This window comes from Mirounga leonina, unplaced genomic scaffold (assembly GCF_011800145.1).
Source record: "Mirounga leonina isolate KUSES-001 unplaced genomic scaffold, KU_Mleo_1.0 Mir_151, whole genome shotgun sequence".
In the NCBI taxonomy this organism is placed as follows: Eukaryota; Metazoa; Chordata; class Mammalia; order Carnivora; family Phocidae; genus Mirounga; species Mirounga leonina.
Window position 1 is genome coordinate 28,296,346 of NW_023270377.1, and position 7,160 is coordinate 28,303,505.

Genomic DNA, 7,160 nt, shown 5'->3' on the forward strand with positions numbered 1-7,160 from the left:
CTTAAGAACTCCATTCCTTCAGAAGCAGGGTCCTGGGAATTTCCTTCTATTATCAGGGACAATGGCTGAAATCAGATACTTGACTTTTTATGAGGCAAAGATCCAGAAACAACCAGATGTTTCTTCACTGAGATTTAATTCCAACCTTTTCTTCCCCACTTGAGAGAGGGTTTGTTCAGGCTTCTCCCCACCTCCACTGCTCCCCTGCAAGCCCCCTGACTCCCAACCCTACTCCTCCACCCTATCCTACCCTACCGCATTCTGCCTCATAAAAGACTTTGAGAGTATTTTTAATTAAAATAGCATAATTGGATGGAAAATCCATGGCGACTATCAGGATCTCAAATTAAAGAATGTGTCTTGCATGGACTACAGATCATTTAAACAATCAGACTATTTCCAAGTTGTGCTCAAGCTTGAAGCTAGGTGAGATCTTCCCTGGCTCCCACCCACCCCACACAGAGGCTGAGTTAAAGGCTCTTTTATTCTTAGTTAGCTCCATGTACCTGGCCTCCATTTCAGTACTTTTCCTTAAGTGTTTACTTTTCTGTATTTTGAAGTAGACTCAAGGATCTTTGAGGGAAGAGATTTTATCTTTCACATTTTACCTCCTTTTACTCAAAAAATAAATCAAGGTACTCTCTGCTTACCTAGTGGCAGTTTTATCCTGATTATGAGGTGAGGGCTCTAAGTTAATATTTCCCAAACTGTGTTCCCTGGAGCAGAAGGGAATCTTTTAGAATGCAAATTCTCAGGACCCATTTGCTAAATCAGAAATTCAGATGGGGCCCATCAGTCCATGTTTAACAAGCCTTCCAGATGATTCTGATACACACTAACATCGGAGAACTACTGCTCTAGCCTCTTGCTACTCAACGTATGGTAGAGTACCAATAGCATCAGCATCACTGGGGAACTTGTAAAACATGGACATTTTATGCTGTCATAGATCTATTGGTGTGGCCCAAGAATCTGTGTTTTAACATGTTTCTGAGTGATTTGTGTACTCTAGAGCAGTGCTTCCTAAATTTTCAAGGTCATCAAATTACCTAAGGATCTCATTAAACCCATATTCTGATACCCAAGAATCTGAATTTCTAACAAGCTTCCAGGTGAGACTGGAGCTACCAGGTCATGGACCACACTTTGAGGAGTAAGGGCCTAGAGAAACAACAGAAAGTGCTTCAGGACTTCAGGGAAATTGTAGGAGGGGGCCGAGGGGCATCTCTAGACCCACTACCATCCTTTCCCCAGATCAGCAGAGCAATTCTGGTTTTGTCTGATTGATTTATCAATATCATGCTTTAAGGTACATTTTTATTTGAAATAGGAATTCTGCTGCAAAACAAGTCTTTGGAGCAACTGCGTTAGAGAAAATAGTCAACCTTTAAAGTGATAGACTTGCAAACCTAATTATAAAATAAATGTCATAGGGTACATTAGCGTATGTGCAGGAAGAAGCTGGTGGATATTATGTTTTTTAACTTTTTTAAAGCTTTTACCAAGTTTCCATATTGAAGGAAATCTTGAAAAATGAGATTGAAATGAAGGTTGCCTGTGACTAGCGACCTGACTTAAAGTTGGAAAGTAAGCCCAAGTATCAACTGACACTTCAACATGGCAACTTTGCATTTCCTACTTCTTGTCTGAAACACAGTGGTTCCTCTTTTTTTCATACAGCTTCCCTTCTGGCTTCCATGAATCAGTAAGTCCACTTTCAGCATTGGTCTGTTGTACCTTCCAAGGTAGGGATGAAACAAATTTGACTTAAGACAAGTTCTCATGATCTTATAATGCCATAATTTTTCTAATCATCCACTGGCAAAAATTTCCACCCTCCTTTTCCACATCTGTGTTCTAATAGACCCCACATTGAATCTTTCTGAACAACACCTCTGATTTCTGTCCCTTGTTTCCATTTTTATGGCCTCCAACTCCACTTGAGTCTTATTCCATTTATATGTGCTGAGTATATTTTCTGAACTATTTGCCTCAGACTTCTCCACTCCAACTGTCTCCTTCTAATTCATCCTCTCAGACTTATCTTTACAAAACACGTGTTTATTTATCCTCCCTGTGCAAAAACATTAGGACTTCAGGGAGCCTATAGGGATAATATCCAAACTATTTGACATTCAGGATCTTCAACCACCTGATTCCACCTTGACTTTCTACCTCACATTCTCAGGATCCTCTACCTAGTTAACTGGGTTTTCAGGGAGTTCAAACCCATGAATGCATATTACTGTTTGCCTCCTCTGTGTTTCTGTGGTTGCTTTTGTGTCATTTGTGTGAAGAGAAAAGGACACTGTTCACCTTTGATTTGCACGATCATTTTGGGGCTGACTTGCTCAAAATTTTTTTTTTTAAAAGAAGAACAAGTTCTCAGGAAAAAATGTAGAAAGAGCTCAATGGGAAAGGTGCATGCAGCTTGGGAAGGAGTTAATACACTCACCATTTAAGCTCTTTGGAGCTTTACTTTTTATTATTATTATTTTAAATGAATGATTCCTTAGAAAGAAATAAAATTCCTTTTTTGGGATAGCTAAGAAAAGACTGTGCAGTCTTGATTACAGCAGAGTGGGAAACTGTGGTAAGTGGCATTATTTTCTCATAAACTTTTATCATAACACCAAATACTTCAAAATTTACAAGTCCATAAAGGCTGATCTTTTTTTACTTTGCTTTCAATAAAGACAAAACTGGAAATGCATATGTTTTCCTGAAATAAAAGTCTTATCTGAAACAAGATTCTTCACATTCTAGAATGATAATGTCTTCAAAATAAGAATATTTCTGTCTATACAACATTCATAATCCCCAGACATATTCTGATTATGAAATCCTAGTATGACTTTTATTAAGGGTCATTTTAGGAAATTAAGAATATATTTTGTTTTGGTAAGAATTCCCAAGGGGGTTGTCCTACGTTGGGTTCCCCAGATATAGACCCCCAAGTGAGGATTCACATACAAATGGTTTACTCAGGAGGTGCTCCCAAGAGAAGCTGGTAAGGGAGTGGGGGCAGCAGGACAGGAGAAGGGAAGAAGCCATGCACAGTTGTAACCTCAGAGAAACTTCTTTGGAGGGTAACTTCATTTTTTTTTTTAAGATTTTATTTATTTATTTGAGAGAGAGAGAGCATGAGGGGGAGAGGGTCAGAGGGAGAAGCAGGCTCCTTGCCGAGCGAGGAGCCCGATGCGGGACTCGATCCCGGGACTCCAGGATCATGACCTGAGCCGAAGGCAGTCGCTTAACCAACTGAGCCACCCAGGCGCCCTGGAGGGTAACTTCAAACTCATCCCACAAAATCTCTGCAACATGAGTTATACTTCAGAGTTTTCCTCAACCCACTACAAGGCAACAGGGTGTTGTACTCGTGAATTTGTCAGTTCCCATCCAGGCAGGTGCTAGGGGTTTCTAGTGGTGGGTACAAACCCCATACATGTCTCACTCTCTGTGGCTGCAGGCAAAGTATGTGCAGTAGCCAAAGGGCAGCCATCAGAAGAAGAGTCACATATGTGTGAGCTGTTAGAAGCAAAAAAATGTCAAGGACAGAGAGAGATACAAGAGATGGGGTCCAAAGGGATCTGTATGAAGCACTGATGGTGGCCACTAGACAGTGCTTCTGATATCCTAGAGCCAGAAAATTCCTATAAATATGAAATTCTCAATTATTTGATCAGTCAACAATTATTAAGAACAGTGTGAGCATGGGCATGCTACTTTTCTTTGTCTCGATTTCTTCATCAAATAAATAGAAGTACCTAACTCAGGATTCTTATGAGTATTACATGAAGTGATATACATAAAGTGTATCAATCACTTCATAGTGTAAGAGAGATTAATAATGATTCATTTTAATTTTTTAACTCCTTTATAGTTAGTATTGTAATTTTATATATTTGGGCAGTGGACTCCTCTTAGTGTCATGATACATGTAGGCCAGATTCAAATTATACGTATGAGATAAGAATAATACTGGGGTGATATGAAAAATATATTTTTAGTAACATATCAGAAGATGGTTAAACTGCATAAGAAAAAGAAGGGGAACAGGAGCTTGGTCATACATAGTGGAAACAAAAATATAACTCATTTTGACACTGATGTAGAAAAAATAGGAGTTAGAGGCTTGGATACCACCTGAATTTATCATTTTGCATCCTTTTAAACTCTAAATTTACCTATAAGTCAAGAAGATTTAGATCCTTTGTAGGAACATTTATGGGGAAAAAAAAACATACACCAACAGAATTTGGTGGAAGGAAAGAAATAGTAACAGAAAATGCAGTATATTCAAACTTTCTAAAAAATTTTTAAAAAGGCACCATGGAGGCACCTTTATTAACACTGAGAAATTATGTTGAACCATGTAAAATCACCAATACTTGCACTTTTTTGACATATGAAAACAGCAATTTCACATGACTCAACCTAATACATAAAGCCTGTTGGAAGACAGTCATCAATGGGCTTCTCTTGCTCCTAGCATCTTGCTGACTATGCTAAGGATGTGGGGCTCTGGCCCATTTCTCAGAGTTGTGTTTGAAGCAAGCAACTGTGAGTAATGAGGAAGTGTCTCCTACTGGGATAAAGAGCAGGCTTGCTTACTGCTTGCTATAAAAGCAGTGAAGTCCTCAAGCTTGGTGTTTCTCTCCTATAACACAACTCACCGCATTAGCAGGTGTCACCTGGGCTCTTTTGGAACTTGAGAGCAAGAGGAACCAATGTAAATATGTTGATGCTCAGGCTGCTTACTGTGCTGTGAGTAATGCTGTCCTGTGTCCCTGACTCCGGAGTCTCATGTCTTCCAACATACATGAAATAGTAACAAGGTAACTTCTTAGCTTTAAAGTAGCGTAATATCAAATCCCATACCCAACAAAGTCACAGGACAAGATACTCTCAAGATTTAATTAATTGCATCAGTTGTGAAGTTTTCCCAACCTATTGCCATTTAAGACCAGGAAGTTAAAACTTCCTTAGGAAATATCTGTGTTTTATCACCTTTCCAACTTTACTCTTAGGATCCTGTCACAGCAAGAAAAAGAAATAAAAGGCATCTGAATCGGCAAAGAAGAAGTCAAACGCTCACTCTTTGCAGATGATATGATACTTTATGTGGAAAACCCAAAAGACTCCACCCCAAAACTGCTAGAACTCATACAGGAATTCAGCAATGTGGCAGGATATAAAATCAATGCACAGAAATCAGTTGCATTTCTATACACAAACAACAAGACAGAAGAAAGAGAAGTTAAGGAGTCAATCCCATTTACAATTGCACCCAAAACCGTAAGATACCTAGGAATAAATCTAACCAAGGAGGCAAAGAATCTGTACTCAGAAAACTATAAAATACTCATGAAAGAAATTGAGGAAGACACAAAGAAATGGAAAAAAGTTCCATGCTCATGGATTGGAAGAACAAATATTGTGAAGATGTCAATGCTACCTAGAGCAATCTACACATTTAATGCAATTCTTATCAAAATACCATCCACTTTTTTCAAGGAAATGGAACAAATAATCCTAAAATTTGTATGGAACCAGAAAAGATCCCGAATAGCCAGAGGAATGATGAAAAAGAAAAGCAAAGCTGGTGGCATCACAATTCTGGACTTCAAGCTCTACTACAAAGCTGTCATCATCAAGACAGTATGGTACTGGCACAAAAACAGACACATAGATCAGTGGAACAGAGAGCCCAGAAAGGGACCCTCAACTCTATGGTCAACTAATCTTTGACAAAGCAGGAAAAGAATGTCCGATGGAAAAAAGACAGTCTCTTCAACAAATGGCATTGGGAAAATTGGACAGCCACATGCAGAAGAATGAAGCTGGACTATTTCCTTACACCACACACAAAAATAAACTCAAAATGGATGAAAGACCTAAATGTGGGACGGGAGTCCATCAAAATCCTAGAGGAGAACACAGGAAGCAACCTCTTCGACCTCAGCTGCAGCAACTTCTTCTTAGACACATTGCCAAAGGCAAGGGAAACAAGGGCAAAAATGAACAATCAAGATAAAAAGCTTTTGCACAGCAAAAGGAACAGTCAACAAAACCAAAAGACAACTGACAGAATTGGAGAAGATATTTGCAAATGACATATCAGATAAAGGGCTCGTATCCAAAATCTATAAAGAACTCGTCAAACTCAACACCCAAAGAACAAATAATCCAATCAAGAAATGGGCAGAAGACATGAACAGACATTTTTCCAAAGAAGACATCCAAATGGCCAACAGACACATGAAAAAGTGCTCAACATCACTTGGCATCAGGGAAATCCAAATCAAAACCCCAATGAGATACCACCTCACACCAGTCAGAATGGCTGAAATTAACAAGTCAGGAAATGACAGATGTTGGCGAGGATGCGGAGAAAGGGGACCCCTCCTACACTGTTGGTGGGAATGCAAGCTGGTGCAGCCACTCTGGAAAACTGTATGGAAATTCCTCAAAAAGTTGAAAATAGAGCTATCATACGACTCAGCAATTGCACTACTGGGTATTTACCCCAAAGATACAAATGTAGTGATCTGAAGGGGTACGTGCACCCCAATGTTTATAGCAACAATGTCCACAATAGCCAAACTAGGGAAAGAGCCAAGATGTCCATCGACAGGTGAATGGATAAAGAAGATGTGATACATATATATATAATGGAATATTATGCAGCCATCAAAAAACCTGAAATCTTGCCATTTGCAATGACATGGATGGAACTAGAGGGTATTATGCTAAGCGAAATAAGTCAATCAGAGAAACACATGTATCATATGATCTCACCAATATGAGGAATTCTTAATCTGAGGAAACAAACTGAGGGTTGCTGGAGTGGTGGGGGGTGGGAGGGATGGGGTGGCTGGGTGATAGACATTGGGGAGGGTATGTGCTATGGTGAGCGCTGTGAATTGTGTAAGACTGCTGAATCACAGACCTGTACCTCTGAAACAAATAATACATTGTATTGTTAAAAAAAAAGAGAGAGAAAGAGAGAGAAGATAGTAGGAAGGGAAAAATGAAGGGGGGGAAATCGGAGAGGGAGACAAATCATGAGAGACTGTGGACTCTGAGAAACGAACTGAGGGTTCTAGAGGGGTGGGGGATGGGTTAGCCTGGTGATGGGTATTAAAGAGGGCACAAAC